Source organism: Triturus cristatus, chromosome 11 (assembly GCF_964204655.1).
Source record: "Triturus cristatus chromosome 11, aTriCri1.1, whole genome shotgun sequence".
Classification (NCBI taxonomy): Eukaryota; Metazoa; Chordata; class Amphibia; order Caudata; family Salamandridae; genus Triturus; species Triturus cristatus.
Genome location: NC_140594.1, coordinates 224,803,161 through 224,828,034, shown reverse-complemented (window position 1 = coordinate 224,828,034; position 24,874 = coordinate 224,803,161). Strand labels below are relative to the sequence as shown.

Here is a 24,874-nt window from a genome sequence, read left to right as displayed (position 1 = left end):
ACCTAAATTAATCTGAAGGCCACCCAGGACTATAAGGTAAAGCTGTATGTTGCCAAGCACCAGAAGACTCCATTCTGTGACCATTCAAGGTCAAAGGGAAGGTCCTGTTTCCATTCACAAAGTCTTTATCTCTGCAGATCTTCGTTGTGGTCAAACTCCTCAGGTAAGACAAAAAAGTAGTCCATGGGAACCTTGCCCCTTCCCGCTGCTCTTGAGTAGGCAAGAGGGTGTCAATGTCCTTTTGGTCTTGGCCCCAAACTCGATCTTCTGAGTCCATTTCAACTTTCGCCTCAAGGCAGCCCGAGTTTCCAGGTTCCTCAGCAACACCGCAGCTAATCCACAAGTTCCATGAAGTTATGCTGCGTCTTTTCGGCATGCGGTCGGATGACAGCAAAGTGCAACCGATAGAGCTGTCTGACTGCTGACTCTGGTTCGTCTTTGACCAAGGCTGCGCCATGACCTCACTAGACCGCAGGCAGCTTCCTGGCAATCCATCGGATTCTGATACTCTGCACTTGCCTCAAGCAAGGGTCCAGATCATCCACAGTCTTTTTTGCGAAGTCTAATAAGGACCGTTATGATGAAGGGAATTCATTTGCTCATCCCTATACTGAGGACAACTGTGATGATGAGCTACAAGATGCCAGTGAACTGTATACTTCTCCAGACACTGGTATGCTCTCTCCCACCTGGGTCAGCTACTGAAGAAAGTGCCTCTTTCGCAGTGATGATGCGAAGGGCAGCTGAAGTTCTTAACCTCTAATTGCCCACTATTTGGTTGAAAACCAATGTTCTTACCAAGTTCTTCCAGCCTAGACAAACTACTAATGAATTTGTGTTGCCTTTCAGTAAGGGCCCTCACTGACACCCTTCTTTGGAGATGGGCAAAGCCATGTTCCGGGCCAGTTACATTCTAAAAAACAAGGAACCATAGCCCAGCTCTTATTGACCCGGCTTTCCTAACACAGCATCTGACTCCGGACAGCTTAGTGGTGTAAGCTTCCACAAGCAAGGTCAACCCCTATGCCTTTACCACCACTCCACTGGATAGATTGTCCAATTGCCTTGGAACATTTGGCAAACATATGTTCTCCTCCACTAGCCTAGCATTCTGGTCCGTCAACGCCAGCTGCCTTTTGGGCTGCTGTACTCATGCTGTTTGGGATTCCATCGCACCAATCATGCTTGCTGTACCAGAGGACTTGCACCCCACACTTACAGAAGCCATTCAGGATGACCATGATGCTGCAAAATGTATGATTATCCAGTATTAGGGTATCTTTCATAGATTCACATGCCTGAATCATTCCCCGTCGTCGGAATGGGAGTCCCCGGTACATAAATAAAGTAAGACATATAGAGTAATAGGCCTAGGGCCTCACCTTAGTAACATATCCATGTCCTTTTGTAAAGAAAGGACCAAACTTTGGAATAGAGCCAATCCGCTATTACCACCCTCTAGAACCTTCCTGGAAGGAGCTCTAGTCCCTCAGATTTTCTACCGCACGTCGTGCTAAGGGAGTCTCCTCTGAGCTCTGCTCAGCTTTCCTTATTTTTGGATTTCCAGTGCTTCTTACTTCAATTTTCTATCTTCGGGGTGAAGTTCTCCAGTTCTTCATGGCAGATACTCCAAAGAAAGGCCTTTTTAGGCCTGGTGCTTCCTGTGGAAAAAAGAGACTTCATGTGGATGACCAACCCAAGGATTGTCTCTACTGCTTTTATCCGGATCACTCCTCAAAGGACTGTAAGGTATGTCGTACCTTTTCCTCAAAGACCCTCAAAGATCGTGAGGGACGTCTCTTAATTTGACTGCAGAGGCTTAAAGACAAAGAACAAGTACTGTCTTCTGAGGAGAGTGAGGACTCTTCCATATCTTCTCAGTCCTCTCGGAAAAGACCAAGGGAGGCTTCTCCAGGCCCTTCGTTGCAGCCACCTCAAAAGAAGGCGTATAAAAAGTCTTCAGAGGTACATCCCAAGGCTCTTTCAGCGAAGGTTTCTCCTCAGGAGGTTCTTCACACCTTCAAAAAGCCTTCTTCCACCCAGTCGACGACGGCCTCGTCGACGGTGGTCTCGACGACGAGGAAATCTCCATCTACAGCCTTGTGTGTGACCTCGTCGACGACTGTTTCAACGTCTGTCCTGTCTTCTTCATTATCCACATCGACGACTCCATCGTCGACGGCCGGTAGGTCTGTCTTGTCAACGCTTAAGATAAAGAAGTCATCGTCGACGTCCAAACTACCGTCGACGCTGCGATCGCCAACGACTGTGTCGACGACGACACCGTCGCCGAAGACTATCCCGTCGACATCCACTTCATCGTCGACGAAGACTCCGTTGACAAACTCCATCGACCATGACAACACCGTCGACGACAGCTCAGTCGACTTGAACTCCGTCTACCATGGTGCCCGTCGACGCTTCACAGTCGAAGACTACACCATCGACGGGCACGTTGACGACAGCTGATTCCAATCTAAAAAGTACGTACGTACATCTGAAGATCACAAAATGTACGTTGACGCCGGCCCTGACTTCCCCTAGTAGGGTCCAGCTATTACCTCCAGCACACCTTTTGGAGGAAGAAGATTCTGATGATGGCAGTATGTTTAGGAAGGCGACAAGCCCATCTCAACTTAACGTCAAGTATCAGGACAGGTCAGACTATGAGGATCAAGTACAGGAGGATCAGGCAGTTTATCCTGAAGAATGCCATCCACCTCCCATGGTTTGTCTGCCTGCATCTTTAGTTTCTGATCTGCAATTCCTCAGTATGGACTATAAGCAGCGATTTCCCACTTCTGCCATGTCTCCGCCTCCAGCTGTGTCTCCACCGCCCAGACCACAGCCTCCACCTTTAAATTTGAAGTCTAGGCCTGTCACTTCACCACCTCCGCTTTCTACAGACGATGAGTAGGAGGATCCACATGAGGAAGGGGAACTTCAAGGTTCCCTATCTGCTCGTGATGAGTGGGACGATTATGTACTCCCCTGTCCAGCTTTCCCCGTGCCCGCGCAAGCGGACTCGCCTCCTGAGGACATTGGGGGATTTCACAACATAGTGAAAAGAGCGGCGCAGCGTTTCCAAATACCTATGCCTTCACACCAGCAAGATTGCTTCCTCTATGATTTTAAAGAGCCCTTTAAAAAATCAGTCAGATCTATCCCTATTATAGATTATATATGGGATCAGGGTGTTAAAATAATGCAAAACCCTTCCTCGGTGCCCCCAGTATTGACTTGTCTGGATAAAAAATACAGAGCTCCAGATACTGTTCCAGCTTGCTTAACCGGACATCCCAAACCAGACTCAGTCATCACACAAGCTGCTCAGCGGAAATCGAAAAAAATCCTTCCGCTCTGCTGACCGCTCCTCCGGACAAAGACGGTAGACGGCTTGATAATATCGGAAAATGTTTCTCGTCAATGTCCGCATTAACAGTGCGTGCATCCAATTCCTTGGCACTGTTAAGACGCTATAACAGGCAGATGTGGGCAGATATTGCTCCATATCTTGCGGCCTTGCCAGATGACTCAAAGGAAGAAGCAAAAAAGATCTTGCTGGAGGGCGAACGTTCTGCATTCGAGATAATAGACTGTGCGATGGATATCGCCTCAACTGGATATCGCCTCAACTGGATATCGCCAACTGGCTGGCTAGCTGTACTACGGCGCCAGGGTTGGTTGAAGGCGACTTCATTCCGACCGGAAGTGCAAACAAAAGTTTTGGACATGCCCTATGATGGTCAGCTTCTTTTCGGAACACACATTGAAGAAACTCTTCGGGGTATAAAAACGGATACTGACACAGCTAGAGCCTAGTACCCTTCAATTCAAGAACCCACCTTTTCGGGGCTCAAGAGGAAGAGGACAAACATCTGCAAGAGGTGATTACCAACACCGATCTTCCTATTCCTCTAATCAGCAATATCGGCCACTATACCAGCAACGTCAACAGCACCAATCAACCTACACTAAGTCCTCCTTTCGTGACAAAGGAGGTCGACAGAAAGATCCTGCTCGGCGACAGTGACTTTCCACTACCGCCGGTCTCCATCTCCTCTCCGCCCTCAAAGGTTGGAGGAAGAATTTCCCACTACCTACAAAATTGGAAACAAATAACAAAGGACTGTTGGGTTCTGCAACTAGTTAAATTCGGACATTCACTAGAGTTCATTCAAATTCCTCCCCAAACCGCTCCCCGACCTATGCTTCACAAAAATGTACGTGCTCTACTCCTGGAACTTTCACTTATGCTCCAGAAGGGAGCTATAGAAAGAGTTCCTCTTCGTCAAAGGGGGAAGGGATTTTTCTCCCGTTTTTTCCTGGTACGCAAAAAGGAGAGGCAATGGAGGCCAATTTTAGACTTGAGAAGTCTCAACACATTCTTAAAAAAGCAGTCGTTTCGTTGGTTACCATCCAGGAAGTACTGCAACTTCTCAATGCGAACGACTAGATGGTGTCTTTAGACCTTCAGGATGCCTATTTTCACATCCCTATCCATCGGAATCACAAGAAATTTCTGAGATTCGCAGTAGCGGGCAGACATTACCAATTCCGTGTCCTTCCGTTAGACTCAAATCGGCGCCACGCATTTTTACAAAATGCCTTTCTCCGGTTGCCGCATATCTCAGACAACAACACCATCAGGTCTTTCCATATCTGGACGACTGGCTCGTCAAAGCACCCTCTCTAGAAGACGCGTCCAGGTTTTCCGACGCCTGTCTACGGCTTTTCAATCACTTGGGGCTCACTCTCAATCAGGACAAGTCCGTCCTCCGGCCTTCCCAGCGTATAACTTTCCTGGGTGCTACTCTCGACACGACCCAGAAGAAAGCGTTTCCCTCACAAGAGCGAAGAGACAAGCTTCTTTCCTTGGCATTTCGCTTACGATCAAAAAAGTCTCTTACAGTGCACCTATTCAAATCCCTGCTCGGGATGATGTCTTCCTACATTCTACTAGTTCCACACTGTCGCCTTCACATGCGCCCTCTTCAAGAGGCGCTATCAGCTCAATGGGTCCAATGTACGGGATCATTCGACGATGTCATCTGGGTGACCCTTCAGATGATCAAGGCTCTACGGTGGTGGATTTGCCCTCAGAACCTTTCTCAAGGCTTGCCTTTCTTGCTTCCTGCTTCTCCACATACCATCACAACAGATGCGTCCCTGGAAGGTTGGGGAGCTTTCCTCCAAGTACTTCAGATCAGCGGGAAATGGTCCCTTTCCGAAAGAAAACTCCACGTAAATCTCCTAGAGCTACGAGCGGTTTATCTCGGTCTTCTGGCATTCCTATCACGGATCAGAAATTCACTAGTGCTTGTGAGGACTGACAACACCACGACAATGCACTATTTAAACAAGCAGGGAGGAACTCGCTCTCTAATACTTTATCACGAGTTGCAAAAAATCTGGAACTGGTTGCTCCATCACAACATTTCTCTTCTGGCAGAGTACGTTCCAGGAACACACAACGTTCTGGCCGACTCTTTGAGCAGACAACAGACAGCATGTCACAAATGGGAATTGAATCAGCGGATTCTCAACCACATATTCTCTCAATGGGGCACCCCTCTTCTGGACCTATTCTCTACCAAGCCGAACGCCAAATGCCAACACTTCGCAAGTTGGCATCCCCAGAAGGGATCTCTAGGGAATGCATTTTCGATCGCATGGTGCAACATCTTGGCATACACTTTTCCACCAATTCCCCTGATTCCCAGGGTTCTCAGAAAATTGAAAGCGGAACCTTGCACGCTCATCCTGATAGCTCCAGCTTGGCCACACCAACACTGGTTCACGGAGCTTCACCTTCTCTCCCTGGAACCGCCGATCCAGTTGAAACTGTTTCCCTCTCTTCTCACAATGAACAACCAACAAGTCCAGCATCCGGATCCAGCGTCTCTCAGATTTTCAGCTTGGCTCCTGAGTTCAGAGAGTTCCAGGGTCTAGACATACCTCTGGACTGTAGAGCAGTTCTGGCTCGAGCAGACAGTACTAACAAAACATATTCCTTAAAATGGAAGAGGTTCTGTATCTGGTGCAAGTCAAACAAAATACACCCTCTTTCATCCTCTCCAGAGCAAATACTGCCTTACCTTCTCCATCTGGCGAACTCTGGTCTCGCTCATGCCTCCATTAAAGTCCATCTGGCAGCAATATCCTGTTTCAGGAGATCCTTTGCAGGCCCTTCTTTGTGGTCTAATAGGTTGATTAAACAATTTCTTAAAGGCCTGTTTAGGACATTCCCTCCTGTAAAGACTTTACCTCCTTCATGGCAACTCAACACAGTTCTGGCTCAGCTTATGAAACACCCTTTTGGGCAGATACACAGAGCTGATGTTCAGTATCTCTCCTGGAAAACAGCCCTTACCTCGGCAAGGCGAGTGAGTGAACTTCATGCTTTCTCAATTCAAGACCCTTTTCTTCAATTCAAACACAACAGGGTTATACTACGCACGAATCCGAAATTTATACCCAAGGTCCCGTCAAACTTTCATCTCAATGAACCTGTAGTGTTACGATTCTTTTTTCCAAATCCTCAGTGGCAAAGGACCCTGCATTCTCTGGATCTTAAACGCTGCCTAAAATTCTACATTGACAAGACCAAGACATTCGGCAAATCCAACCAACTCTTTGTGGCTTACAGTCGACCTAGGAAAGGTCTCCCAGTCACTAAACAAAGGCTCTCTCGCTGGATCTCCGCAGCTATTACTTTTTGTCACCAGCAAGCGGGGCAGACCCTGCATTCCAAAGTTCGAGCCCATTCCACGAGGGCAATTTCTACCTCAAGGGCACTTTTTGCAGGTGTGCCCATTGCAGACATTTGCAGAGCGGCAACATGGAAGACGCCGCATACATTTACCAAGCATTACTGCCTGGATACAGAACTCATGAGAGACGCTGCAGTGGGACAAGCGGTGCTCCGTCACCTATTTCATTAGAGGTGAGCCCTGCCTTTCATCCCACCATCCTTTCTTGTATACGCACATTTCTCTATTGTGTTTCTTACTATGCTATTTCATTGCTTTTTGGTACTTTCTATTTTCACGTTTATATGTTATCTGGTGAATTCATATATACTGTACCATTCGAAATGTGCTTATCATTGCTTACTACTCTGATTCAGGCATGTGAATCTATGAAAGATACCCTAATACTGGATAAAGAATGCGTTACTTACCTGTAACTGCAGTTATCCAGTATCGGTATCTTTCATAGATTCACATGCAACCCACCCACCTCCCCTGGAAGGACTCTCTTGGGTCTCTCAGTGATACAACTACTTAGCACTGTGCTTACAAAAATCTGAGGGACTAGAGCTCCTTCCAGGAAGGTTCCAGAGGGTGGTGATAGCTGATTGGCTTCACTCCAAAGTTTGGTCCTTTTTTACAAAAGGACATGGATATGTTACTAAGGTGAGGTCCTTGGTCTATTACTCTATATTTTAGAGACATTACTTTATTTATGTACCGGGGACTCCCATCCCGACGACGGGGAATGATTCAGGCATGTGAATCTATGAATGATACCAATACTGGATAACTGCAGTTACAGGTAAGTAACGCATTCCTTCGTTGGGGTTTGACACTACTGATTACCTTGCTCGGGCAATTCGCACTAGCATGACACTTGAGACACACCTGGATGAGGTCGTTGTGCTTCTCTGGGAATGTCCAATCTTCCCTAATAGACATGCTCTTCAATGGCTCTCGCATCTTTGGCTAGAAGACAAACTCTTCCCTGAAGCACTGTAAAGACAGCAAGGCCATATTGCACTCCTTGGGCCTGTCTGTTCCAAAACATCAGTTTTGCAAGCTGTTTCTCCTGGTCCGAGACTATGGCTTTCAGTACATCCAGCCCAGCAGACCCTACAGCCTTTTCATGGGCAAAGCCCTAATACCCATAGACAACGCAGACATCAAGTGCAGCAAACAGCCCAATCTCCTGCTCCTCCTGCTGCTGCAAAACCTCTTTAGTGTGCCCTTTCAGGCGCACACCCACCCTCTCAGAGACTGACATTTTCTCCCATGGTGGCAACATCACTTTGGACAAGTAGGTCCTTCCAGTTGTCCGGCAGGGTCAAACACTTCTCTTTCTTCTCAACCTGCTGCCCCTTCCACCATCCTCACAGCGGCTGGCAGTGAGCCATCTGCCTCTCTTGCAGCAGGAAGTGAAGGCCCTTTTGGTCCAAGGACCTACAGTGAGGGTTCTGGTCTCGGCAGTGGAAACTGGGTGTTACTCTTGCTACTTCCAAGTGCCGAAGAAGGAAGGATGCCTTTATCCTATTTTAGATCTTTCCCTTTTCAATGCCAATTCAAGATGCTCACTCTAGACCAGGGTCTGTCTGCCCCGACCCTTGAGAGTGGGTGGTAGCATTAGACCTGCAGGACACTTATTTCAACACCCCTATCCTGGAGAACTACAGGCGTTATCTGAATTTCACGATGGAGCAGGAGCACTTTCATTCGCTATTCTCCCCTTTGGCCTTACTAATGCCCTCGGTCACTCACAAAAGTGATGACCGTGGTTCTAGAGCCAGCGGCGTCTCCTCCGCTTAGGCTCTGCAAGGGGTGCGGGCGGGGAGGGTGGAGCTAGGCTGGCCAGTGCAGTGGGCAGCAGAAGGAGTGTTAAGCACACTCCCCAAGTGCACATGACTGCTTGGCTGGCCAAACCATCATGCACACTTTGCATCTTCCCCACCAGGCTGCATTACACAGTCTGGTGGGGAACATCCCCAGCCTCCAAGCCCCTGTCTGAGCGCCGAACCCCGGTGCTCAGACCAATCACAACACTGCTGTTAGGCAGAATTCTAATTGGACAGGGGATTTTGGGAGGCTGTGTGCTTCCTGTTGCTGCACCAGAAGACAACGGAGGAGAGGCGGCGGCACCCAGGTAAGTCAATTTTTTTTATTTTTGAATAAACTGGAGTCTCTTAAAATGCTCTGCATCTTTGGGTTGGGCTGAATCATCAGGGACATCTGGATCATACACCACCTGGCGGGATCTTGAAATGCCAGGGCAGGTAAACTCAGACAACGATGCCTTGCGGATCACGAATGGCAACTGCATCCCTAGGTGGAGAAGGATGTCTTCCACTATTGTCAAGATATCTGACTGAATCTCTGTGGCACCACTGAGAATGTGCAATGTCAACACTTTTGTGTGTTGGAGTTCCCAAGAAGGCTCTCTCTTGGAGTTGCATTCTGCTTGGATTGGACCTTGAGACTCCTATATGCCTTTCCACCCGACCTCTCCTTGCCCTGAGCTCTCTAGAACATCAGGAATGACGAGCCCAAGTCATCCTAGTGGCTCTGGTTTGGACCAGGGACTGTGGTACCCAGAACATCTGGCCATGAGCATCTGTTCTCCAATCAGGATGCTGCTTTGGGAGGATCTTTTGTCACAGCAGCAAGTCAAGGTCTCGCACCCTGGCTTGCTCAATCTACACCTCCATGCATGAGGATCGAGTAGTGACAACTGCATTTAATCTATCTTCCAAAGTAGTGCATGTCATCAAGAACAGGCTTCCTTCTACAAAATTCATTTATGTGGGATGCTGGGACTGGTTTGTGGTTTAATGTAGCACCCATGGTATGGACCCATTACACGCCAAACTGTCGGATGTGTTACTGATCTTCCAGTCTTAGTCCCCACAAGGACTTGCAGGAGTTAAAGGTTACTTGTTGGTCCTTTTTTTTTTTTATTTTGTTTCTTGCTGTTGGTCGTTCCAACCATCCTACTTCAGATCTCCTGTTGTGATGTGTTTTCTCAAACCTTGGTCCTCATGTTCCCTCTAAAAAGTTTTGTGATGCCACAGTGGAACTTTAATTTGGTCCATACTTTTCTGTGCTCCTTTTGAGCTGCTACACAGCTGTCCCCTACATCTGTTAACCCTGAAGAACGTTTTCATTGCAATCACATGCACTTGTCAAATCAATGAGCTCCAAGCTCTGACAGCTCAGCCACCCTACACACCTTCTTTCTGGACAAAGTGGTGCTGAGGACCATAGTGGCTTTTCTCCTAAAGGTTGTGACCTCTTTTCACGTCGGCAAATCAGTCACTTTTATAGTATTCTTCCCCCCACCCCCTTCACCTCTGGAAAGAAGTAGAGTGACTGCTGTTTGGATGCAAAAGAGCATTCATATTTTACATTGATAGCACCAAAGGCCATTGGATGGACTATCAGCCCTTTTCTGTATTAATCCACCCCCAGCTGCCCTCCCAGTGAATAAATTTGGCATTTGCAGAATTATTTATGGGTTTAATTTAAGTGAACTGTACATTTGGAACTGTGGATGGAGGATGCAGGGATAGGGGATTGACACTGGACACTGATATGAAGGGCATTGCACACCTTTTCATCATTTTTTCCTTTGACTTGTAAATCAGGTTCCAGGTTGACTTGTATGCATCGAGGATACCCATGAAACTGGTAACAGGAATAGCCAGTGGATGAGGCAAAACCTGTTAACAACTTGAACCCAATTCTTTTTTTGAATCTTGGCTGATTTGCTTATTTTAAATCAGATGTGGAGAATAACTAGCGGTCTGGGAATCTACTTTATTCTGCAATTAGATTCTCTGTGGCTTTTCATACTCTTTTTTTTTTTACTCCAACATTGAATATTTCATAGATCCTTAAGTGGTTATTTTTTTATAATTTCCCAGTCAAGCTGGAAATGCAAAATTTGTTATCGTATGTGTTATATTACTATTTAGCAGCATTTATGAACTTATATGGAATTCAATTCAATATATCTTCATTTCGGTTCACAAAAAACCATAAAAGATGCATCATAAAATTTGTATACAGTTGTTGGGGTATAGATATACAAGTGTAGCAGCTTCACCTATATTTATAATATGGAATTCAGATAGGCAGTTCACCAACATTTTTTTAGAATGATTTTGCATTGGTGAATCAGAGATTTACTTTAGCCCCACTCCTAGAGGCCTTTTAAGATTGTTTTTTACACCGTCTGTGGGGAGACAGTTCCATGCTTGAGCAAATGCTTCTTTGAAGAATTTCAATGAATAGCAGCTTGCGTTTTGCTTTGCATAAAACGTATACTCCAGAGGGAGCTTCTCCATTCTTGAGGTGCTCTTTTCGTTCATCTGTAGGGTCATACATTTTACCTCTCAGAAAAGTCTTCTAGCATATAGCAGACATGTCACATCCTCAGAAAGAAAAAGTAATTCTCTGCTGGATGGATAGACTTTGGATAGAAAAATATTGCTAGAGGAGCCTTGTGAAGACTGCATACATTACATACCCTCTTGATGTCGTAAACTCTAATATCTGTTAGCAATGTTCATTAAATCAGGGGCCTGGAGCGTTTTAGCTTTTATTTTCATAACCCTTGCCTTTAAAAAAAGGAAAATATCTTTCCCAGAATCTGTAAAACCTGCCAGGAAGAAACCTCATGTAACGGGTTCCTGGAATGGGCTTTATGTTGTTGGGATCCTCAAAACCGATGAAACTTTCATTGACTCCACTGTCGAATCCCTTGAAGCCGGCACACCAAATGTCAACAGAAGCAAACAGATCAGTCATCATAAGGGCCTTGGCAATCGGACACTCCCCATCTCTCCAGAGACCATGCTAGATGTACTGACACTTGAGAGGAAGAAAAGGCTAAACTACCAACCTTGATAGATACCATACTTAAACTAGTGAAGACATGTGATAAGAAAGAAAACCATTATAAGGCCACATGGATAGAAGGAAGGACCGACGTTTCCAAATACAGAGGCGAGATTCACAAGCTAATGCAAACTGTGATGAAGACGAGAATTTTGATGAGGAAGAAAAACTAAAGTGTGGGAGAGGAATCTCAACCAGATAATAACAAGAAACCTTAAAATGATTGAGACATTCCCTAGGAGCCTATCTTCTCTTATTCGCCCATTCCTTCTGGACCATGCATGTAATTTCAGTGGGCCTTTGAAATTAATTATCACCTTGTTTTTCTGTCTTTAAATTGGTTTATCACCCACAAATGGCTCAATTTGAACAATGTTTATAAATTCTGCCAAACAGCCCATGAAATATCCATTTTCTACCCCAGCGTCAAGTAATCACCCAGCCAAGAAATGCAAGGTTTTGAGTAGTGCTATCCATGTAGTCTGCCAAAGCATCTTTATCATTGAAAAAGCAGTTCAGATATCTGTTGATAATACCTGCAGTCTCCCTGTGCCTTCTTATTGACAATATATCAGAAATGGGGAAAATTAGTAAAAGAATATCTCTTCATAATCAGAGATAATATTTTCATGGGAATTATTTTGCAATATGAAGGATAATTTGTGGTACAATGTCAAACTTGATGGATTTTCTGTCTGAGGGCATACAGCAGGAAGTTGAATATTACTCTAGCAGAGGGTAAGCTGATGCCAAGCACTGTACTGCAGTTAACTTCACTTGGAAGACAAGACAATGGTTTAAATATCTGTGGATTGAGACTTTATCTCACAGACTTCAGAAGTTTCTGTCATGGAAAGAGCATTAATAGAAACCTTACTTTGGCTAGATGAGTGAACAAGATGCACACTTTCTAAATTTAACAACTATTTCAGTGTATCCAGAGAAATAATATATTGCTGAAGTCACAAAATAATAAACACCTGAAATGGCTGCCACTATTGCTAAGTGGTAAAATTGAGTGCTTACTGTTTTTCTTCCATACCCCTGTGTGTGTATATAGATGACATATTGTTGTGTAGACAAAATGCCAAAAGCACATGAAGTATTACGCAAACAAATAACTCCTGATCATCGGTTTCTGACATACAGAAATAGAAAAAGTGTTGAAGACCTAGTTAAGCAAAGCAGAGGCATAATGGATTTTATTTTTTGTAATTTCTTTTTCTTTTTTACTAGTTAGCAGTGTCACTGCCCTTTCAGTACACTCAGCTGCCTCAATAAAGGCCATTCTGTCCAAAACACATTAAGGGTGCATTGAAAAAGCACTATGACGCAGTCCGATGTGTCTGTGTGAGAGAAGAGAAGAGGCAAGCAACAACAGGGACTGTGGAAGAAGGGTCGTAGGGACAAGTAACCTCATGGAATGACTAATTAACAACACAGACAGCAGGAGTGGCAAGCAACAACAGACAGCAGGATGAGGGTGGGAAAAGGCAAGCAAAAACACAGGAAGCAAACCACAACAGGGACTGCATGATGGACAAGCATTGGTGGGGACCTCACGGACAACAGGATGGGGCAAGCAACAGCGTGGACAGCGGGAGGATGAGGCAAGCAACAACATGGAGGGTGAATGCAACAACACAGGCATTGGGTGGGGAAAGCAACAAAGGAGAACAGAATCAGGTGAGAGTGAGGGACACTGTGTGTGGGGGGCCGATGAGGGGAACAACTAGCAAACATATGCACTCTCACAGAGTGGTTCACCGAAATGAGAAAACAAAAAACATTAGCTTCCAAAGCATGAGCGGTGAAAAGATGCAAGTACTTGGACCATGCTCTTGGGGAGGGTCAAACAGAAGAGGATTTGAAGCCTGCGTATGCTGGCCAAAGAGGAGCAAGCAAATGAGGGTGATGATACAGCAAACCAATGGGCAGACTCTAAGACCACTGTAAGCTAAACAGCATGTGCTGTCTCTGGCGAGAACTAAAACTGATCCAATGCTGGCGAACCACAATTACCTACATGTACCTATAACTAAGCATTACTATCAATCTAACATTCTCCTTTGGAGGCCAGTCCTCACGATTAAATAATCTGATAAAAAAACATCTAAATGACCCCTGGGTGGAAATGAAATAGATTAGCCTGGCCACTGCTACAAAGACTAAAAGAAGGTGCATATGCTGCAAATCTGAGGTGAATGTAAGTGAATCACTGCTCCTGATCAATTTGACAGATTTATTGGTTTAAGGTTGGGGATTTCTAGTTTCATAAAAAGCATGTAAATTGCTAAAACACGTTGATGCTGGCAAACTGCACTTGCAGGTAAGCAGTTTTTTTACACCAGCCAGAACAGAAATGCATGAAGTATTTTAATTCACTCCTGAGTCACATGTAGTAAAATGTATGTATGCCTTTCCAGTAGCTGTCACAGCCTTCACAGAATCCACTTTTTAATCATGGACCTCTTTCTTTTGAGAAATCTGTAAGTGATAATATTTCGAAATGTTTTAACCTGTTACATTAAAGAAAACCTATTTCCCCAATCAAACTGTTTTATTGGGATACTACATTTATACTTCATAATAACGTTAATCTCAGTGTTCTACATTCTAATTGTAACAGCTACAGCAATTTTACTTGGAAATCAGAAACTTCAATATGTTTAAAGGGAAATTCTTTGAAAGCATGGCTTTAATTATTCTCTTAAACACTTTTAACAGCAGATTCCTCACTTTGTGAATCTCTCCAAGTGCTAGACTGGATCCAGAAGACTGTCTGAAATAAGTCCTGCATGCTGGCATGTGGCGCCTTAGACTCTGTCTAGGCTCCAGGCTTGACCTCATGGAGCATTTTATAGGCACCACCCTTGCCCACTGACATCTTCTAGCCTCAAATTCCGTACCTTTCAATATCCCTAGCTGTCGGACTATATCCAGAAGATTTGCAAGCAGTACCCACTGAGTGCCGGTAGTTGACGTAGTTCGTTTCTGAGTTGACATCGTTCAGCCCAGATTTATTCAGATTGAGCTACCGCTCAGACATTTTTTTACAATTTAAAAAAAAAAATTGTTGACTTTTTGAGATTTATCTCCTGGCGTGAGGATGTCATCTGAAAACCCAGCTACTTATAAACTTTAGAGCCTGTCATCTGCAAATGTTGAGGACAGACCCCCCACTTGGTGTGCTTGTGGTGCCTGTAACCGGGACACGACTCCAAGGCTTGTAGGGACTGCGGTGCCATATATGCAAAGGTGCTGAGGGAGCGCTCCATCAATCTCCTTGCTGCCCGATGTTTGTCGACCTTGCGATGCTCTACATCCTGTCTGCTTGGGAGCTCCTGAGACCGTTCGTAATGCCAGTCTCTACGTTCGTCATAGCATTCGAAGTCTTCTGGAAAGTTGGGTAAGTCCCACAAGCATAAGTAGAAGAAATACAAACACTTTTCGACTTAGTTAAAGTCATCTGACTAGATGAGGGAACATCGGCACTCCGGACCCTGTGAATCGACGGCGCCTGAACCTGGGACAGATCGCCGCTTCCCATATTTTCCCAGAGCCGGACTGACTCCCGCCCGACTGAATAACTTTTATAAGACCATGTGCCTAATTTTCGGGCAGTCCGCCCCTCAGGAGCACTTTCGGGCCCCATGGGTGTAAGAGAGGCCCCTATGAGGACCGCGCCAGCAGGTTCAATCTCTGCACCACTCAGGCCCCAAGGATCCCTCACTCGATCTGGAGCCGAGCTACTGGTGAGAGCGAGACCTTTCTTTGCATCTTCTCCAGTGCCGACGCAGCAGACGCCCTATCCAATACCAGCGACGCCCCTAGGCGCCACCATCCCCATCGTCCTACCTGACTTAGACACGGAGCCCGATGGGCGTCGTCCGACACCAAATTCGGCGCCGACCAAGGACATACTCCCCAGAGCGAAGTCAGTGCCTTATTTAATGGATAGGCCTGGAGAGAGACTTTTGGGAGGGGTCTATGGACCCTTATGGAGAAGAACCTTTTTTTTTGTGTTAAATATCTTTATTGACAATTTTGGTACAGTTCACTTGTAGTATACATTTTCCACTCCAAAGGTGTTACAGTGGCTTGGTCCGAGGTAATCTGGTTCATTCAGCCTTTACAGCAAAACATTAACATGTGAATGATTTAAAAATCAAAGGAGTCATAAGGCCGTGCCATCATGAGCTAACAGTCACCATAAAGAAGAAACACATATCAAATAAAGAAAACAATCAACCTTGCTCGGTCCCCCGCACCCTCTCCCCATTACCAGATTGTCAGGCAACATAATAGTCAACAGTACCCCCTCCTGCCACCCGAATGGATTGAACAAACTGCCTCACATCTGAGGTATATTAGTATGGTCGGTAGGGGCAAGAATCATATTCAGTCTGGTTGAGTACTCATTCCATTGTTCCATACGATTACATCTCCCATCTCGAGCTCTGGCATCCATTCGAACTGAGAGTTCTACATTCGCCCATCAAATCACATCCCTCAGCCACACAACCACTGGAGGGGCATCACCAATAACCTGTTAACATCTAGAACACACCACCCCCATACCTGGGAAAATGTTTCCTTTCTGTCTGGGGCAAGGTACATGTGATGAATATAATTGAATTGCATAAATCAAAAACACGCTTTTCGTGTGGTTCTAACTGAGCCCAAACATCTTTGCCATGTGGAGTCCTATATTTCCATAATCAATTTCTCCTCCCACCATCCCTTAAGTGCCGGGAAACCCTTGTCTATGCCCTCCTCCTGTAACGCTCGGTATGTGTGTGAGATAGCCCGCCTGGATCCTGTCAATGTTAACATGAATTCCAATGGGCCAGCCGTCTGTGTGGAGTTCCCATCCAACCTCTACAATTTCCCAGCCACTCTCCTCCGTGAGGAACTAAAAAAAAAAACTGCCCCGGGTCTAGTCCACCCACCTCCATCAACTCCTCAAAAGTGCAAACACTACCATCTACTATTAAATCCCCCCCCAGGTTTCATAGCCAGCTGCTGTCCAGGATTTAATCGGAAAAATTCCAGTAAAGTATCTGCTCTGTGGGGGTGCCCAGAGTGGGAGACCAGGTGCATTGGGTGCATCACGTTTACCATGAAATATATATTTCCTCTAATGCCACGCCACCACCATGACAGTAATGGCAGCATGCTAAGGGCAGGTTAAGAACAACTCTAGTGGCGAATAATCCCCAAAGGCAGAGCCCACCAGACATCGCTCCGGCATTGTCTCCTGCAGCAACCAACGAAGTGGCCACTGGAGTTGGACCGTGGCATATTAAAGCTAATTATTGGGAGCACCCAACCATCTGTCCTTCAGTAGAGCATATAACGTCTCTAGTGTCACCCTATGCCTTTTATTTGCCCTTATCAATGTGGACAACAATCGTCAAAGGTTCACTAAGAAAGGCCTCTTCAGTATCACCGAGAGTGCTGCAAAGAAATACAGGAGTTGCAGAAGGGCCAACATTTTAGCTATAGACACTTAGGCACTCTCCCCAGAGGCGATATAGGTAGTGATTGTCTGATAGAGAACAAGGCCCTCCCAAGGATCCCTTCTACTAGGTCTTGTTCAAAGTGATATATTTGCCCTCCTAGATACTTGGAAGTATCATACTTCAAACATCAGCTGAGCATCCCCAGCGGGGTGAAGTGGAAGGTCAGGTGTCTGTAGCGAGGGAAATAAACAGGATTTCCCCCAGTTGATCCTCAGTCCGGAGATGTTCCGTGAGCGAAGCATAGTACTATGCCCAGGGTTACTTTCAGGAGCCCCATATCATATAGCAAAGAGTTAAGTTTCAGTTCAATAGAGGCTTTGTGGCTGAGTAGTTCAGAAACTTTCTGGATATGGTCCTGCAGAAGTTGTTGCACTGAGGATTGCGCTGGTTCTACGACCGCACAAGTCTGCAGGATGTCACTGCCCTTCCCCTTCTGGACCTTGGCCGTCATCAAAAGTCAATTAGAAAGTCTGATTACTCAGATCCTGCCAAAGTATCCTGTTATCCTGGTCTGTCCAATTCCCCTTCACAGTCCTGATGTGTCCTACAGAGAGCGCCACAGTGACAGCAGCCTGGTCCCTGCGTAAGCATTTATGCGAGGGTGAGCTTCCCTGCACCAGCAGCACGCTTCTCAGGCCGTCTCTTGCAGTGCCTGTTTATTTATTCCACACAAATTGTTGCCTCATCTAGTGCTTGCTAAGGTATGCCACACTAATGATTGTCAGAGCCAGAGGAAATGAGGAATCAGCCATGCCTTCTAAGCCTTCTATCCAGCAGTGGGGGAGGTGGCCTAGTGTTTCACTGCTCAGGCCTATACCAGCAGTTGACAGGCATAAACAGGCAATCCTTACAGCATGACCTCCAGGATGTCCCCGGTGCATGCCCGACATCTCAAGCGGCATGTTATCTCCCTCCGGGCAGTGGCCGTTCTACTCTGCCGCCACCCTATCTCAAGCTGTGTGTGAATGCCGAAATTCCAATTAAGCTGCATCCGCTGGAGCAAGGCTCCGCCCTGCTCTGCACTCACTCCGACGATTCTCTCCCGGGGGGGGGGGTGCGCATGGCTGCCCACACTACCATTGCTCACAGCGCCTGCAGCGTTCTTGGGTTGGACAACTCACAAGGCGGGGGTCTGCGCAGCTATCTCCAACCGGGGCCGCAGTCTCATTTCATCGTGCCCAGATGAGGTCGTAAATTGCGGTGTCCTCACTATGTCGGGAGGCATCCTTCTGGAACCTCCGCTAGGCCAGGCTCGCCACGAGTGTCCCACAGCAGGGCACAAACACCCACATCCCCTAATCTTGTGGGGCAAGTGGGATTTGGAACGGAGAAATGAAGAGGGGGATCGGAGCTCGCTCTTAAGCGACCATCCCGTCTGCCATCTTGGACATGCCCCCAGTGGAGAAGAACCAGTTTAGGAGGACAGCTGGTATGAGGAACTGGGTAAGGCCAGTGGTTTGGACATCTCACATTATACTGGTCTGGATTTCCCACCTACTGTGGCTACGGAGGAGGGAGCCTCTTTCGCTATGGTGGTGCTTCATCCGGGAGTTTCCCCCTCAGAATCCTTACTCCCTTTTAATGAAGCCCTTTGAGACGTCCTTCTTGGTGTCTGGTCCAAGCCATGCACAGTGACTCCTGTGAATAGGGCGATTGCCCACTGCCCCGATCCTATGATTCCATTTCCTTACCCAGCACCCTACCCTGGAGAGCTTGGTGGTCCAAGCCTCCACATCCCAGTTTCCCTACCACTCCAACGGATAGGGAACCCAAGAGACTGGTAAGAGAATATTCTCTTCCAACAGCCTGACACTGTGGTCATGAACACCTCATAACTTTTGGGCCGTTATACCCATACCTCTTTGGGATTTGGTTTACGCAAGCGCCAAATCCCAAGACGAGATCCGGGCCGTACTCTCTCAGGCTTTTGTCAATGGGAGAGATGCAGCAAAGTTCTCCATCAGATGTGGACTTGACACGATTGACTCACTAGGTAGAACGACTTCATCGTCGGTGGCCTTGCGGTGCCATGCCTGGCTGAGAGCATCTGTTTTTTCAGGAGATGCCCAGGCTTCCCTCACGGACATGTCCTTTGATGGCCATGGACATGCCCTTTGATGGTTCTCGCCTATTTGGAGACCGGACGGATTCAGCACTTGCGCTCTTCAAGGACATCAGAGCTATGGCCAGGTCTTTGGGGTTGTCAGTTGCCCCTCGTCCACCTCAATCAGCCTGTCGTGAATGTGGAAAGGGTCTCCATCTGCACCCATACCATCCCAGCTGCCAGGGCTTGCAGGCTTCCCACTCTTTTCATGGCTGAGGACGCAGGTCCCAGCAACTATGTGGGGCTGGCGCCCTGATATCAGGCCAGTCTATGACCCTCCCCTCCGCAGCCACTGCCTCCAAGTCTCTTTAATCCGCCCTCAGACCATCTTGGGCACCCAGTGGAAGGTAGGATACGTCCTCACCTCTCCCACTAGCGGTCAGTAACATCAGACAGATGGGTACTACAGATAGTCAAAAGGGGTACTCTCTACGCCTTGTGACACCCTATCCACCCATCCCACCTACATACCACCGGCTGACAGAGGACCACCTCTCCTTCCTCTGTCAAAACGTGCAGGCTCCTTTGGCCAGAGAGAGGGTGCTGACATCAGAAATAGGTAATGGTTGTTATTTACGCTACTTTCTGCTGCCCAAGGACAAAGGACTCTGTCCTATTCTCAATGTGTTTCATCCCACACCTCTTCATGAAAAAGAAGAAATTCAAAATGCTTGAGCTTGCTCTAGTTTTGTCTGCTCTGTACCTGGAAGACTGGATGGTAGTGTTTGACTTGAAGGACTCTTATTTCCATATCCCTGTCATGCGGGACCACAGAGGCTATCTGTGTTTCACGGTGGACCACAAACATTTTCAACGCACTGTCCTTTCCTTCCACCTTACCAGCACCCCTTGGGTGTTCAGCAAGGTGATGGCAGGGTTCGCAGCTCATCTACAGCAGTCAGGGATTTATGTCTTCCCCTACCTCGTTGACTGGCTGTTGAAGGCAGGCTTGCACCAGGCAGTCATCTCTCACCTTCAGACTATGGAGAAGCTCTTGTACTCACTCACTGGGATTCACTGTCAGCGTGCCAAAGTCATACTTGACTCTCAGCCGCTCCCTTTCCTCGGTCTGGACACAGTGCAGTTTCGGGCCTATCCTCCCAAGCGGCGAGTCTGGGAAATCCACGTTATGATACCAATGTTTCAGTCTCTATCCAGGATTTCGATGAGTCTGACTCTGAGGCTCTTGGGTCTCATGGCCTCCTGCAATCCTGCTGGTGCAGGTGTTCACGGACAGCATCACTGCCATGTGCTACTGTAACAAACCGGGTGTGGTGCAGTCTTGGACCCTCTGCCAGAAGGCTCTGCGCCTCTGGACATCGCTGAGACGTCAGGGCATTTTCTTGGCGGTTCAACAACTGGCGGACTCTTTGAATGCCATGGTGGACGAACTCAGTCAAAGAAGCCTAGCAGATTGCGAATAGCATCGCCATCCGAAGGTGGTTCCAGGCCTCTTTTTGCAGTAGGGATAGCATTGGTTAGATCTGTTCGCCACTGCAGAGAATGTGCAGTGTCGGTTGGTCTGCGTGCTGCAGTTTTCAGACCGACTCGCTTTCAGGCACTTTTCATCTCGAGTGAACCTCCAGACTCATGTACACCTTTCTGCCAGTACCACTCCTGCCCAGAGTTCTCAAGAAGATCAGGAACGACTGGGCCCAGGTAATTCTTGTGGCTCCGAATTGGGCACAGAAAGTCTGGTATCCTGAGCTATTGAGCATGGTCATTGGTCCTCTTATCAGGCTGTTTTTTCAGGAGGATTTTCTGTCGCAGCAACAGGGCAGGGCTCTGCACCCAAACATGTGCACCCTCCACATCCATGCATGGAGATTGAGTGGGGACAGTTGACAGCCTTCGACCTTTCTCCAGAAGTCTGTGACATTATTCTGGCAGTCAGACATCATTCCACCAAGATGGTATACACCTGCCATTGGGAAATCATTGCTGGACCAACCTTCTCTCTGTAAGTCACAGGTTGTGACTAGGTTCCTTAAGGGTCTACAACACATGCTCCCAGTTACACCCTTTATTATGCCTCAGTGGGAGCTCAACCTGGTCCTTATTTTTGTAATGTGGTCTTCCCTTTGATCCTCTACATAATTGTCCTTTTAGGCTGTTGACCAACAAAACAGATTTCTTAGTGACTATAACAAATTCCATGCGCACTCGGCGCACCCTCCTTACACCACCTTTTTATCCAGACAAACTGCTCTTCCGGCCACATGCCTCTTTCCTGCCAAAAGTGGTCACTCCTTTCTGTGTCAGCCAAAACATCACCCTGCCGACCTTCTTTGCTCCCCTATCCCTCAAAAGAAGAGATTGAACCGCCTGAACCCAAAAAGAGCATTGCCTTTCTATCTTGACCGCACAAAAGAGTTCCGGGTGGATGATCAACTTTTCGTGGGTTTTTTGGGAGCTAAAAAAGGGGAAAGCTGTACAGAAAAGACCCATCTCTCAATGGATTGTCATGTACATTAAAATATGCTATGCATTGGTCATGAAACAGCCCCCTGAGGGCTTGTGGGCTCACTCTACCAGAGCCAAGGCTACAACCATTGTATTAGTGTGTGGCTTTCCTCTCCTGGACATGTCATGCAGCGGCTTGGGCATCTCTGCACATGTTCACAAAACATTACTGCCTGGACAGTCCAGTCTTTCGTCATGGGTACATCGCCCGTTAGGTCTTGCAGGTTTTTTGGTTTGATAGGATTCGCAGTCCCACCTCCAGGGAGGTATTGTTTGGGTATCTATTCAAAGGTAAGGAATCTTTGGATAGAAGTTCTATCAGTTACTTTCCTTCAGTAGCGCCTTATCTGGTAGAGACTTTATGTAGCCACAGATTCCTTACCGACCCTCCCGTCCGCACTGCTCTGTGAATCGGTTCAGGTATGAGCGATAACCTCTTTCAGAGGCTTAGTCTTTTCCACATTAGTGGTCGGTTCTTATTGCGGTGCTGTGCTTTGGCATAGAAAGTCGAGAAAGTGATTGAAGCCACCTACTGCCACACAGGCGTACTGCTCGAAAATCTTCCAGATCTGGTTGGACGCCTGGGGATATTTAAAGGTGAGGAATCTGCAGCTAGATGGAGTCTCTACCAAAAAAGAAGTAACTTGTTTGTCAGTTTTTCTTGTTTTTCTGTGCCCTAAGGCGTTTAACCAAAACTCCCCTCCAACAGTTTTCAGTACTTGACTAAAGCTTTCCAAACTTCTGAACTTTCTAAACTGACATTGTGCAGGGATGTCTACTCCCAAAGGACCGCATGTAAGCTGTGCTGCACACAAATCGGGAACAAGAAGTTTAACGCCAAGATTTTTGTTTGGATTAGTCAAACAAAGAGGGACGAAGAGTTGGACTTGGAGTTTATTAATTGAGATTAATCCATGCAGATACATGTTAAAGGTAATCCACCAAGTAGAAAAACATAGTAGGTTAAGCATATTATAGCAAACATATATATTTCAGCAATTACCTTACATTATCTATGTGAGGTGGCTTAACAGTGTAGTGCTTTTTTGAAAAACAAGGTGAAAAGAGTGTATAACTATAAATAGATTATTTTATAAGCTATCCAAGATATGAGATATCACATAATTCAGGTGCATGTTTAGTTGATCTTAGTCATATTTAATATAGGTACTTGAACAGTCCACATTTGTAAAAAGTTTACGTTTCCGCCCTAAAAACTTACTTGACCAGGGCCATCATCGGGACAGTGTCAGTAGACAGTTGGAAAAGCACCCCAAAAAAAATCCCAGAGGAATAAAAGGCGAATGGTTCAGAGACTTTTTGGGCTTGTGCATTCTGCTGGTGTCTCATGACCATTGGCACTAGTGGGATCTGCAATGGAATCTTCACCTTCAATTGGCCCGAACACTAGGAGTTCCTGTCGGAAAACATTGGCTTTTTGGCTGAAGTAGGCCAGAATCTTTGGTGGTGTATGACTACTGCCCACCTGGTGAACATCAGGCAATTAGCCTTAACGCAACCAGGGGTTACATTGGTGATGGACACATCAACTCTGTGCTCTGTGCTCAGGGGTGGGGTTCGCTTGGCAATGTGGGGATCAGGAGATCCTAGTCACCAGTGGAGCAGTGCCATGTTAAATCGTTTGGAGTCATCTGGCAAGCCCCCAGTGATTTTATGCCTTCCATCAGAAGTCCTGACATGATCACCATGTGATTCTGCAACAAGCAGGGCCAAGTTGGGGGTTCCATGCCCTCTGCCTGGAGGTTGCGGCATTGACTGGATCTTAATGGGTTTCACAGGCAGTCATCTCATGGCTTTGTTCAGTCGGGCGGATGAATTAATCGGGTATCATCTTGTCAATCACAGGTGGCATCTGCGTCTGGAGATATCATAGGGTATCTTTTCTCAGTAGTATACGCTCTCTGTAGATCTGTTTGCTATTTCTTAGAAGGCTTAATGTCCCATCTTTTGCTCCCTGAAGTTTCAGGGGGGAAGGGGGGGGGGTGATCATACTCTGCTTGTTCTAATAGCCTTGGGCTGGGCTTGAAGGGTCTGGTACTAAGAGTGCCTGGATCTCAGCATATGCCCTCCACTTTGACTTCCTCTTTGAGTGGACCTTCTGTCCCAGCAGCAGAGTCCTATATTCAAACTTCCATATCCTACTTCTGCATGCATGGAGATTGAGTAGAATCAACTGAGAAAATTCAATCTTGGGTCACAGGTGGTGGGTGGTGCTTTGGCTCCTTGCCAACCATCCACAGAGGCAATTTTCTCTGGACGTTGGTCTGAATTGTTTCCTGGTGCAAGGGGAAGCCCTCTAAAGTCTAAATTGATCCACTGAAGAATAAATTGTCTTATCTTCTTGTGGTTGTTTTGTGATTTGCTCAGCAAGGTTTTGGTGTGGGCATGAGTAAAGGCTACTTATGATGCATGTTGACCTTTTTTCATTTGCTTAATCAACCATCTTTGTTCAGATCAGCTGCTGTGATTCTTTTATTAAAAGTACTTTCGCACATGATTCTCCCTGGCCTCCCTGGCCCCATCATTACGCTGCAGTCGGACTCGAAATTAGTTCTAACGTACTTGATGTGTGCTCCTTTTAGCATCTTCATAGTGTCACCCTGAGACTTGTGAGACTAAAGACTGTGCACCTTATTGCATTCATTTTTGCATGTAGTCTCAGTGAGCTGTTGGCGCTATTTGTCTAACCTCTGTATAACACCTTTTTCCCTAATAAATGAGTGCTTAGGTTGCATTCATCCTTTCTTCTGAAAGTGGTGCCTCGCTTTCAAGTGGGCCAGTCTGTCACAATTCCTGCGTTTTTCTCTCCTCCACACCCCTCAAACGAGGAGGAGAGGCTACACTGATTGGATCCCAAGCAGGCCTTTAGTTTCTATTAGAATAGGACTAAGGAGTACCAAGTGAGGGATCAACTGCATCTGATTAGTTGGTGTGAAGAAACGAAAAGCAGTACAAAACAGACCATGTTAACATCCAGTTGTCCTTTGTATAAAACTGTGCGTCATGTTGTCCAAGAAGGATTCGGGCCCATTTCATTGGCTGGATGGTTTCTTATATGGCCCTGACTCTGGGTGTTCCTGATTTGGACATCTGCAAAGACACCCTGCTGGGTA

The 24,874-nt window shown here is 46.6% G+C and overlaps 1 protein-coding gene across 7 annotated transcripts in view; it reads left to right on the top strand.

The window, feature by feature from the left end:
• Positions 1-24,874, top strand: part of GIT2 (GIT ArfGAP 2) — a 668,976-nt gene that overhangs the window by 563,024 nt on the left and 81,078 nt on the right. The gene's annotated exons all lie outside the window — the stretch shown is intronic.